We start from the raw sequence: 13,242 nt of genomic DNA on the forward strand, positions 1-13,242 counted from the left end.
TTTATGTTTGTATTAATGGCCGATTATCATGCAACACAGTGATTGGCATACTGTGCATGGGCTGCGGTTGCAATGTGCATGCACCAAAATGCCGCTGCAATCTCACTTGCGGGGTGTGTTTCAGCTATCAGCAGCAAACTCTTACATTCAAAAACATGGCGCTTGTGTCTCTACTGCTGCGTGTAATCTGCATAGCCACAGGCCTAACCCTAGCCTTAATGTTCCCCATATATGTGTCAATTCTGCGAAGGATGAACGCAGCTGCGAATCAGTGTATGATGGCTCTGGTGGGTGTCTCTTTTTATTCCAGGGGGACAGCTTCACTTGCCAACATTGGGGGTCATTCCGAGTTGTTCGCTCGTTATTTTTTTTCGCTACGGAGCGATTAGTCGCAAACTGCGCATGCGCAATGTACGCAGTGCGCCTGCGCCAAGTAAATTAGCACAAAAGTTTGGTATTTTACTCACGGCGTAACAAAGTTTTTTCATCGTTCTGCTGATCGTAGTGTGATTGACAGGAAGTGGGTGTTTCTGGGCGGAAACTGACCGTTTTCTGGGAGTGTGCGGAAAAACGCAGGCGTGCCAGGGAAAAACGCGGGAGTGTCTGGAGAAACGGGGGTGTGGCTGGGCGAACGCTGGGTGTGTGTGTGACGTCAAACCAGGAACGAAACTGACTGAACTGATCGCTATGTGTAAGTCTCGAGCTACTCAGAAACTGCTAAGAAATTTCTATTTGCAATTCTGCTAATCTTTCGTTCGCAATTCTGCTAAGCTAAGATTCACTCCCAGAGGGCGGCGGCCTAGCGTGTGCAATGCTGCTAAAAGCAGCTAGCGAGCGAACAACTCGGAATCACCCCCATTAGCAGCTCTGTAGCCTAGAACATCACAATTTGTGTACAAACATAAATTAGGCCCATAGTACTCACATAAAAGAATGTGGAAGCATATAAGGGTAAGTAACTAGTAAAGATACATAGGAGATTATCAAGCATAAATGCTATATTATCTAAGAGAGGAGATAAAAGTTATATAAACTACAGTACTTAAAGGGAAATAACAGTTATAAGCTAACAAAATGTTTATATAAAGCAGGAAAGACACAGGGGTAAATTTACTAAGGTCCCGATTTTGACCGAGATGCCGTTTTTTCTTCAAAGTGTCATCTCGGTAATTTACTAAACTCAAATCACGGCAGAGATGAGGGCATTCGTATTTTTTTGGAAGTAGTTGTAAAAAATTACGAATGAATACACCATCGGTCAAAATACGCCTGTTTAGATATGAATCTCGGTCATTTACTAACCATTCGTAATTGTAATATCTGCCGTGAAAATGCATTTGCGGCCGTGAAAAAATACAATTCGTAAAAAAGTCCTAAAAAAAAACGCACCTGCTTTTGAAAAGCGTGTTTACATGTGTACTCAATTATCCATTACTCACACCTGAATGTTTGGCCCTATAAAAGTGTTCCAGGCACATTTTGAAATTCTCTCACTCTGAAATGGCGGCTGTGGTGTGTGCCAATGAATTTATGTTTGGTGTGGGATACCTTAGACTGCTCCATGAGGCTTCCAGAAATCAGGGCCAGGTAAGTGAACATGGTCAGCAGGTTGTCCAGGTGCCGCGGAGGCTGCGCCAGCCACGTTTTTTTAGGGGTCGTTTAAACTTAAACGCATTGTCCGATGATAGGGTCATACAGATGTTCCGCCTAAATAGAACCAACATTTTCCGCCTGTATGACCTTGTCAAACTGGGACTAGACCCTGAGACAGCACGCTCTCGCTCTGTCTCAGGCCTACACAAACTCCTGGCTGTGTTACACTTTATGGCTACTGGGAGCTTCCAGGCTGTGGCAGGCGACGTTATTGGTATCTCACAGCCAAGCTTTTCAAAATATTTGAATCAGGTGAGTCCAAAAATACATAGCCGGTTATGTCTAAGTGTTGCTTCTGTAAGCTCTTACAACACAGTATTGTATAGAATACCTAACATGACACTCACCTTAGATTGTTTAATGTCCACTCAGGTTTTGGATGTCTTGGATCCACATATTAATGCCTCAATCTGCTTCCCTACCCAGGAGTCGGAGTGGCGTGCTGTCAGGGTAGCTTTCTATGAGCTTGCAAGCATGCCCAATGTGCTGGGGGCCATAGATTGCACACACGTTCAGCTGAGATCACCTAGGGGCCGTCAATATATATATACGAATAGACATATGGCCCAATCCACTAATGTCCAGGTGGTCTGTGATGCAAATTTAAAAATTATGAGTGTTGTTGCAGGTTACCCTGGTGGCTGCCATGACTCCTTCATCCTCAGTCAGTCATCGCTCTTCGATAAATTTGAGGACGGACAAATGCCTGATGGCTGGCTGCTGGGTATGTTTATAATGTGTTGTGTGTATGTCTTTTAACCACAAACTACATTTTTGACTAGGGGAATTAATAATCTTACACCTGTACTAATGTTGACTATATCTGTTTTTCAGGTGATGGGGGTTACGGCTGCTACTCTTGGCTCCTTACTCCATTGTCCCAACCTGATTCTCCTGCTGAACACAGTTACAATCATGCACATAAGGCTACGCGGAATGTGATAGAAAGATGTTTTGGTGTGCTGAAGTCACGGTTTCGGTGTCTGGATAAATCTGCTGGCCTTTTGTTGTATAGTCCCTCAAAGGTGACTAGAATTGTGTTCTGCTGCTGTTTTCTCCATAATCTGTGTTTAACTCAACATCTGGCACATGATGAGGGAGAAAGCAGTCAGCAAGTAGAGATGAGCGCCTGAAATTTTTCGGGTTTTGTGTTTTGGTTTTGGGTTCGGTTCCGCGGCCGTGTATTGGGTTCGAACGCGTTTTGGCAAAACCTCACCGAATTTTTTTTGTCGGATTCGGGTGTGTTTTGGATTCGGGTGTTTTTTTCAAAAAACACTAAAAAACAGCTTAAATCATAGAATTTGGGGGTCATTTTGATCCCAAAGTATTATTAACCTCAAAAACCATAATTTACACTCATTTTCAGTCTATTCTGAATACCTCACACCTCACAATATTATTTTTAGTCCTAAAATTTGCACCGAGGTCGCTGTGTGAGTAAGATAAGCGACCCTAGTGGCCGACACAAACACCGGGCCCATCTAGGAGTGGCACTGCAGTGTCACGCAGGATGTCCCTTCCAAAAAACCCTCCCCAAACAGCACATGACGCAAAGAAAAAAAGAGGCGCAATGAGGTAGCTGTGTGAGTAAGATTAGCGACCCTAGTGGCCGACACAAACACCGGGCCCATCTAGGAGTGGCACTGCAGTGTCACGCAGGATGGCCCTTCCAAAAAACCCTCCCCAAACAGCACATGACGCAAAGAAAAAAAGAGGCGCAATGAGGTAGCTGTGTGAGTAAGATTAGCGACCCTAGTGGCCGACACAAACACCGGGCCCATCTAGGAGTGGCACTGCAGTGTCACGCAGGATGTCCCTTCCAAAAAACCCTCCCCAAACAGCACATGACGCAAATAAAAAAAGAGGCGCAATGAGGTAGCTGTGTGAGTAAGATTAGTGACCCTAGTGGCCGACACAAACACCGGGCCCATCTAGGAGTGGCACTGCAGTGTCACGCAGGATGTCCCTTCCAAAAAACCCTCCCCAAACAGCACATGACGCAAAGAAAAAAAGAGGCGCAATGAGGTAGCTGACTGTGTGAGTAAGATTAGCGACCCTAGTGGCCGACACAAACACCGGGCCCATCTAGGAGTGGCACTGCAGTGTCACGCAGGATGTCCCTTCCAAAAAACCCTCCCCAATCAGCACATGATGCAAAGAAAAAGAAAAGAAAAAAGAGGTGCAAGATGGAATTGTCCCTGGGCCCTCCCACCCACCCTTATGTTGTATAAACAAAACAGGACATGCACACTTTAACCAACCCATCATTTCAGTGACAGGGTCTGCCACACGACTGTGACTGATATGACGGGTTGGTTTGGACCCCCCCCAAAAAAGAAGCAATTAATCTCTCCTTGCACAAACTGGCTCTACAGAGGCAAGATGTCCACCTCATCTTCACCCTCCGATATATCACCGTGTACATCCCCCTCCTCACAGATTATCAATTCGTCCCCACTGGAATCCACCATCTCAGCTCCCTGTGTACTTTGTGGAGGCAATTGCTGCTGGTCAATGTCTCCGCGGAGGAATTGATTATAATTCATTTTAATGAACATCATCTTCTCCACATTTTCTGGATGTAACCTCGTACGCCGATTGCTGACAAGGTGAGCGGCGGCACTAAACACTCTTTCGGAGTACACACTTGTGGGAGGGCAACTTAGGTAGAATAAAGCCAGTTTGTGCAAGGGCCTCCAAATTGCCTCTTTTTCCTGCCAGTATAAGTACGGACTGTGTGACGTGCCTGCTTGGATGCGGTCACTCATATAATCCTCCACCATTCTATCAATGTTGAGAGAATCATATGCAGTGACAGTAGACGACATGTCCGTAATCGTTGTCAGGTCCTTCAGTCCGGACCAGATGTCAGCATCAGCAGTCGCTCCAGACTGCCCTGCATCACCGCCAGCGGGTGGGCTCGGAATTCTGAGCCTTTTCCTCGCACCCCCAGTTGCGGGAGAATGTGAAGGAGGAGATGTTGACAGGTCGCGTTCCGCTTGACTTGACAATTTTGTCACCAGCAGGTCTTTCAACCCCAGCAGACCTGTGTCTGCCGGAAAGAGAGATCCAAGGTAGGCTTTAAATCTAGGATCGAGCACGGTGGCCAAAATGTAGTGCTCTGATTTCAACAGATTGACCACCCGTGAATCCTTGTTAAGCGAATTAAGGGCTGCATCCACAAGTCCCACATGCCTAGCGGAATCGCTCCCTTTTAGCTCCTTCTTCAATGCCTCCAGCTTCTTCTGCAAAAGCCTGATGAGGGGAATGACCTGACTCAGGCTGGCAGTGTCTGAACTGACTTCACGTGTGGCAAGTTCAAAGGGCATCAGAACCTTGCACAACGTTGAAATCATTCTCCACTGCACTTGAGACAGGTGCATTCCACCTACTATATCGTGCTCAATTGTATAGGCTTGAATGGCCTTTTGCTGCTCCTCCAACCTCTGAAGCATATAGAGGGTTGAATTCCACCTCGTTACCACTTCTTGCTTCAGATGATGGCAGGGCAGGTTCAGTTGTTTTTGGTGGTGCTCCAGTCTTCTGTACGTGGTGCCTGTACGCCGAAAGTGTCCCGCAATTTTTCTGGCCACCGACAGCATCACTTGCACGCCCCTGTCGTTTTTTAAAAAATTCTGCACCACCAAATTCAAGGTATGTGCAAAACATGGGACGTGCTGGAATTTGCCCATATTTAATGCACACACAATATTGCTGGCGTTGTCCGATGCCACAAATCCACAGGAGAGTCCAATTGGGGTAAGCCATTCCGCGATGATCTTCCTCAGTTGCCGTAAGAGGTTTTCAGCTGTGTGCGTATTCTGGAAAGCGGTGATACAAAGCGTAGCCTGCCTAGGAAAGAGTTGGCGTTTGCGAGATGCTGCTACTGGTGCCGCCGCTGCTGTTCTTGCGGCGGGAGTCCATACATCTACCCAGTGGGCTGTCACAGTCATATAGTCCTAACCCTGCCCTGCTCCACTTGTCCACATGTCCGTGGTTAAGTGGACATTGGGTACAACTGCATTTTTTAGGACACTGGTGAGTCTTTTTCTGACGTCCGTGTACATTCTCGGTATCGCCTGCCTAGAGAAGTGGAACCTAGATGGTATTTGGTAACGGGGGCACACTGCCTCAATAAATTGTCTAGTTCCCTGTGAACTAACGGCGGATACCGGACGCACGTCTAACACCAACATAGTTGTCAAGGACTCAGTTATCCGCTTTGCAGTAGGATGACTGCTGTGATATTTCATCTTCCTCGCAAAGGACTGTTGAACAGTCAATTGCTTACTGGAAGTAGTACAAGTGGGCTTACGACTTCCCCTCTGGGATGACCATCGACTCCCAGCGGCAACAACAGCAGCGCCAGCAGCAGTAGGCGTTACACGCAAGGATGCATCGGAGGAATCCCAGGCAGGAGAGGACTCGTCAGAATTGCCAGTGACATGGCCTGCAGGACTATTGGCATTCCTGGGGAAGGAGGAAATTGACACTGAGGGAGTTGGTGGGGTGGTTTGCGTGAGCTTGGTTACAAGAGGAAGGGATTTACTGGTCAGTGGACTGCTTCCGCTGTCACCCAAAGTTTTTGAACTTGTCACTGACTTATTATGAATGCGCTGCAGGTGACGTATAAGGGAGGATGTTCCGAGGTGGTTAACGTCCTTACCCCTACTTATTACAGCTTGACAAAGGGAACACACGGCTTGACACCTGTTGTCCGCATTTCTGGTGAAATACCTCCACACCGAAGAGCTGATTTTTTTGGTATTTTCACCTGGCATGTCAACGGCCATATTCCTCCCACGGACAACAGGTGTCTCCCCGGGTGCCTGACTTAAACAAACCACCTCACCATCAGAATCCTCCTGGTCAATTTCCTCCCCAGCGCCAGCAACACCCATATCCTCCTCATCCTGGTGTACTTCAACACTGACATCTTCAATCTGACTATCAGGAACTGGACTGCGGGTGCTCCTTCCAGCACTTGCAGGGGGCGTGCAAATGGTGGAAGGCGCATGCTCTTCACGTCCAGTGTTGGGAAGGTCAGGCATCGCAACCGACACAATTGGACTCTCCTTGTGGATTTGGGATTTCGAAGAATGCACAGTTCTTTGCTGTGCTGCTTTTGCCAGCTTGAGTCTTTTCATTTTTCTAGCGAGAGGCTGAGTGCTTCCATCCTCATGTGAAGCTGAACCACTAGCCATGAACATAGGCCAGGGCCTCAGCCGTTCCTTGCCACTCCGTGTGGTAAATGGCATATTGGCAAGTTTACGCTTCTCCTCCGACAATTTTATTTTAGGTTTTGGAGTCCTTTTTTTACTGATATTTGGTGTTTTGGATTTGACATGCTCTGTACTATGACATTGGGCATCGGCCTTGGCAGACGACGTTGCTGGCATTTCATCGTCTCGGCCATGACTAGTGGCAGCAGCTTCAGCACGAGGTGGAAGTGGATCTTGATCTTTCCCTAATTTTGGAACCTCAACATTTTTGTTCTCCATATTTTAATAGGCACAACTAAAAGGCACCTCAGGTAAACAATGGAGATGGATGGATTGGATACTAGTATACAATTATGGACGGGCTGCCGAGTGCCGACACAGAGGTAGCCACAGCCGTGAACTACCGCACTGTACTGTGTCTGCTGCTAATATATAGACTGGTTGATAAAGAGATAGTATACTCGTAACTAGTATGTATGTATAAAGAAAGAAAAAAAAACCACGGTTAGGTGGTATATACAATTATGGACGGGCTGCCGAGTGCCGACACAGAGGTAGCCACAGCCGTGAACTACCGCACTGTACTGTGTCTGCTGCTAATATATAGACTGGTTGATAAAGAGATAGTATACTCGTAACTAGTATGTATGTATGTATAAAGAAAGAAAAAAAAACCACGGTTAGGTGGTATATACAATTATGGACGGGCTGCCGAGTGCCGACACAGAGGTAGCCACAGCCGTGAACTACCGCACTGTACTGTGTCTGCTGCTAATATATAGACTGGTTGATAAAGAGATAGTATACTCGTAACTAGTATGTATGTATAAAGAAAGAAAAAAAAACCACGGTTAGGTGGTATATACAATTATGGACGGGCTGCCGAGTGCCGACAGAGAGGTAGCCACAGCCGTGAACTACCGCACTGTACTGTGTCTGCTGCTAATATAGACTGGTTGATAAAGAGATAGTATACTCGTAACTAGTATGTATGTATAAAGAAAGAAAAAAAAAACACGGTTAGGTGGTATATACAATTATGGACGGGCTGCCGAGTGCCGACACAGAGGTAGCCACAGCCGTGAACTACCGCACTGTACTGTGTCTGCTGCTAATATATAGACTGGTTGATAAAGAGATAGTATACTCGTAACTAGTATGTATGTATAAAGAAAGAAAAAAAAACCACGGTTAGGTGGTATATACAATTATGGACGGGCTGCCGAGTGCCGACACAGAGGTAGCCACAGCCGTGAACTACCGCACTGTACTGTGTCTGCTGCTAATATATAGACTGGTTGATAAAGAGATAGTATACTCGTAACTAGTATGTATGTATAAAGAAAGAAAAAAAAACCACGGTTAGGTGGTATATACAATTATGGACGGGCTGCCGAGTGCCGACACAGAGGTAGCCACAGCCGTGAACTACCGCACTGTACTGTGTCTGCTGCTAATATATAGACTGGTTGATAAAGAGATAGTATACTCGTAACTAGTATGTATGTATAAAGAAAGAAAAAAAAACCACGGTTAGGTGGTATATACAATTATGGACGGGCTGCCGAGTGCCGACACAGAGGTAGCCACAGCCGTGAACTACCGCACTGTACTGTGTCTGCTGCTAATATAGACTGGTTGATAAAGAGATAGTATTCTCGTAACTAGTATGTATGTATAAAGAAAGAAAAAAAAACCACGGTTAGGTGGTATATACAATTATGGACGGGCTGCCGAGTGCCGACACAGAGGTAGCCACAGCCGTGAACTACCGCACTGTACTGTGTCTGCTGCTAATATATAGACTGGTTGATAAAGAGATAGTATACTCGTAACTAGTATGTATGTATAAAGAAAGAAAAAAAAACCACGGTTAGGTGGTATATACAATTATGGACGGGCTGCCGAGTGCCGACACAGAGGTAGCCACAGCCGTGAACTACCGCACTGTACTGTGTCTGCTGCTAATATATAGACTGGTTGATAAAGAGATAGTATACTCGTAACTAGTATGTATGTATAAAGAAAGAAAAAAAAACCACGGTTAGGTGGTATATACAATTATGGACGGGCTGCCGAGTGCCGACACAGAGGTAGCCACAGCCGTGAACTACCGCACTGTACTGTGTCTGCTGCTAATATATAGACTGGTTGATAAAGAGATAGTATACTCGTAACTAGTATGTATGTATAAAGAAAGAAAAAAAAACCACGGTTAGGTGGTATATACAATTATGGACGGGCTGCCGAGTGCCGACACAGAGGTAGCCACAGCCGTGAACTACCGCACTGTACTGTGTCTGCTGCTAATATATAGACTGGTTGATAAAGAGATAGTATACTCGTAACTAGTATGTATGTATAAAGAAAGAAAAAAAAACCACGGTTAGGTGGTATATACAATTATGGACGGGCTGCCGAGTGCCGACACAGAGGTAGCCACAGCCATGAACTACCGCACTGTACTGTGTCTGCTGCTAATATAGACTGGTTGATAAAGAGATAGTATACTACTAATATTATATATACTGGTGGTCAGGTCACTGGTCACTAGTCACACTGGCAGTGGCACTCCTGCAGCAAAAGTGTGCACTGTTTAATTTTAATATAATATTATGTACTCCTGGCTCCTGCTATAACCTATAACTGGCACTGCAGTAGTGCTCCCCAGTCTCCCCCACAATTATAAGCTGTGTGAGCTGAGCAGTCAGACAGATATATAATATATATAGATGATGCAGCACACTGGCCTGAGCCTGAGCAGTGCACACAGATATGGTATGTGACTGACTGAGTCACTGTGTGTATCGCTTTTTTCAGGCAGAGAACGGATATATTAAATAAACTGCACTGTGTGTCTGGTGGTCACTCACTATATAATATATTATGTACTCCTGGCTCCTGCTATAACCTATAACTGGCACTGCAGTAGTGCTCCCCAGTCTCCCCCACAATTATAAGCTGTGTGAGCTGAGCAGTCAGACAGATATATATAATATTATATATAGATAATAGATGATGCAGCACACTGGCCTGAGCCTGAGCAGTGCACACAGATATGGTATGTGACTGAGTCACTGTGTGCTGTGTATCGCTTTTTTCAGGCAGAGAACGGATTATAAATAAAACTGGTGGTCACTGGTCACTATCAGCAAAACTCTGCACTGTACTGAGTACTCCTAATGCTCCCCAAAATTAGTAAATCAAGTGTCTCTCTAATCTATTCTAAACGGAGAGGACGCCAGCCACGTCCTCTCCCTATCAATCTCAATGCACGTGTGAAAATGGCGGCGACGCGCGGCTCCTTATATAGAATCCGAGTCTCGCGATAGAATCCGAGCCTCGCGAGAATCCGACAGCGTCATGATGACGTTCGGGCGCGCTCGGGTTAACCGAGCAAGGCGGGAAGATCCGAGTCGCTCGGACCCGTGAAAAAAAACATGAAGTTCTGGCGGGTTCGGATTCAGAGAAACCGAACCCGCTCATCTCTATCAGCAAGCAGAGGATTTAGAAACATCTCGTGACAGTGTGAGTACATATGTAGGGAGGCAGGTACTGCAAGAAGTGATTCAGCGGTATTTTTCGGGTAAGTTTGTGTAGGATGTAATTATCCAGGACTAAACACTTTGCAATACAAACAATTGTGTGTTTTGTTACTTACTGTTTGTTGTTTCTAGTGGTGTGTACATTGGGGGTAATTCCAAGTTGATCGCAGCAGGATATTTTTTAGCAGTTGGGCAAAACCATGTGCACTGCAGGGGAGGCAGATATAACATGTGAAGAGAGAGTTAGATTTGGGTGTGGTGTTCAATCTGAAATCTAATTTGCAGTGTAAAAATAAAGCAGCCAGTATTTACCCTGCACAGAAACAAAATAACCCACCCAAATCTAACTCTCTCTGGACATGTTATATCTGCCTCCCCTGCAGTGCACATGGTTTTGCCCAACTGCTAAAAAATTTCCTGCTGCGATAAACTCGGAATTACCCCCATTGTACTTAGTTTATGTTATCAATACATTTTCATTCATTACCCCTGAAAAAGATACATACATACATAGCAGCTTATACAATGTTTAAGACGGACACAGGAAGTTGTGTGTTTGTCAAAACTAATTTTTTTATTGCGTTACACACATTTTTGAGAAGTATTATTTTTTCCGCTTGTGTGTGCTGGGTGCTGTGCTTTGTGCTGGCTCACTGGCACGTGCTCGGGAGGATCGCCGAACAGGGGAGGTTACTGGCGTTTGGCTAGGGGTCGTGATTCCAGAGCTGGAGGTCACTTGTTGAGCTGCCATCAATGTTATGTTGTTGCTCAAATTATTTATGCTGGCATTCAGTTGTGTGTTGGTTGCAGTGTGGCTGGCTACAATCCGGGATAAAGATTCATTCACAACCTGGTTGTGCTGTATTAGTTGGATGAGTGTTTGTTGCTGGCGCTGTTGCTCATCAATGATGCGCGTTAAATGAGCCAGCATTTGGTTGTTGTCTGCCCGTATTTGCTCCATCGATGTTGTGATTCGGCCTACTTGGACAATCAGTCTGCCCGAGTTGCGACTAATGCGCGGTAGATGATGGGGCAGACTGGCAAGGTGTTGTGTATGTGCGGTCAGGCTGGCATTGCTTTGTGTCTGTTGGCTTGTCCAACTGGACCAAAAGTCATCTGGAATTTGTGGCTGGGGTGGAGCTTGTACCAGTTGTGGACTCATGGAGGCTTGGGGGATATCCTGCGCCTGTATTGGCTGGCTTGGGTCAACAGGTGTTAGTTGCAGTGTGAATGTTGCCTGTTGGTCTTGTCTCTGCTGGTCCACGTCGGGCATCAAGCTTGGCTCTGTATGGGGTGGGCAACATGCAATGTTTACTTTACAAATAATATATTTGCTAGTTCTAAACATTTCTACATTCATAATGCTCCATTTTTTAAGTATTTTGAGTTGTGTTTTTCAAATTTTCATTTATTTGGTTTTCAAACACATATATACCATCACAGGCGTGCACATAGACAGACTTGCGGAATCCTCACCTAACTACCTCCCCTCCACAGCATTACAGTGTTCTGTCACCTCCCCTGAACAGGATATAGACTGCTTACCTGGATAGTCCAGAGGAGCGGAGCAAGTAAGCAGTCTACATACAGGACAGGGGAGGTGTGTGAACACTATAATGGTGTGGAGGGGGTGGTGTTTTTTTTTGTTCATTTAGTATTTTTGTTTATTTTTAATGTGCACGTGTGTTGCAGAAATATTTACAAATGTCTGTTCATTTTTAAAATTGATGTTGGCGATATCAACCACTAAGACATAGAAAAATTAAGCATTTGCACCTTAAAAAATTTAACACGTAACATCACATTGGTTGTTATGGCAAACATGTAATCTCAACTACAACTCACAACATAGTAACTGTACTGTGTAGATTATTTGCTATGTGTTTAGTTTCTGTTTTGACTCACCAGATAACTGAGGTGATCTGGGCTCATCACTCTGTGGACTCGCCAATAGTGCCTGTGGTGGCTGGGGTGACACTGCAGAAATGCGCCGCCTGGGTGGGGAAGATGGATCCGCAGATTCCGAGGCAAGACGCCGTGTCTTACTTGGCCTCCTGGGTAAGTGACCCGAGCCCTGTGATGGGCGCCTTACAGGAGGGCGGCTTACAGAAGCAGAACCTATGAGAATATATAAACATTAATATTTTGTCCTTCTATGTGTTTGCAGAATATGTGACTACAGTGAATTCTTACCTGCAATACCAGCATAATCCTGAGTAGTCTGTGGCCTGTCTGACCGGCTGGTCTGTCGGACTGTTGAAAAAGTGGAGAAAACATTATTACCATACTTTGTGAAAAATTGCTAACTGCAAAGCCTTAGTGTACTGTAACCATCTAGTACGTATTGTAAATTAAACTAATTTCTGCTTAAGATCTTCGTGATTCCTTAATTTGTTGTGTATATAAAAATGTACATGGTGTTGACCAAAAAAAATCGGTAACATTGGAGAATTATGTGTCAGATATTGCATAGATTGAATGCTTGCAACTTGAACCAAAATGTAAATTAGAAGTTGGGTTAACCTTTTTTCTTTTTAAAATAAACATCATAACAAGCTGCTATTAGATACAACAGCTATGTCCAAGCAAGATCTCATAATAATTATTGCAACTACACATACCAGCATGCACTGCACCTGATTTAGCATTATAAATTTTAAAAGCTACAGCCAAGGCAAGATGGGAAATGCAGTTTCAAAACACAAACCCAGCTTAAGGGTGCATAGGCCTGCAATACATGACCAACAATGTATGCATCCTTTAACCTAAAAAAATACACACCATTATCATTTAGCACAATTGTAAATATAATTTAAAAATAA

General features: G+C 45.0%; 1 long non-coding RNA gene across 1 annotated transcript in view; it reads left to right on the forward strand.

Annotated features, from left to right (window-relative positions):
* Nucleotides 1-12,652, forward strand: part of LOC134928131 (uncharacterized) — a 305,108-nt gene extending 292,456 nt beyond the window's left edge. Inside the window, exons 3-4 of the long non-coding RNA XR_010177832.1 lie at nucleotides 12,329-12,478; nucleotides 12,588-12,652. This is a non-coding gene — a long non-coding RNA (uncharacterized LOC134928131). The remainder of the gene's footprint in view (nucleotides 1-12,328; nucleotides 12,479-12,587) is intronic.
* The last annotated feature ends 590 nt before the right edge of the window (nucleotides 12,653-13,242 follow it).

This window comes from Pseudophryne corroboree, chromosome 5 (assembly GCF_028390025.1).
Source record: "Pseudophryne corroboree isolate aPseCor3 chromosome 5, aPseCor3.hap2, whole genome shotgun sequence".
NCBI lineage: Eukaryota > Metazoa > Chordata > Amphibia > Anura > Myobatrachidae > Pseudophryne > Pseudophryne corroboree.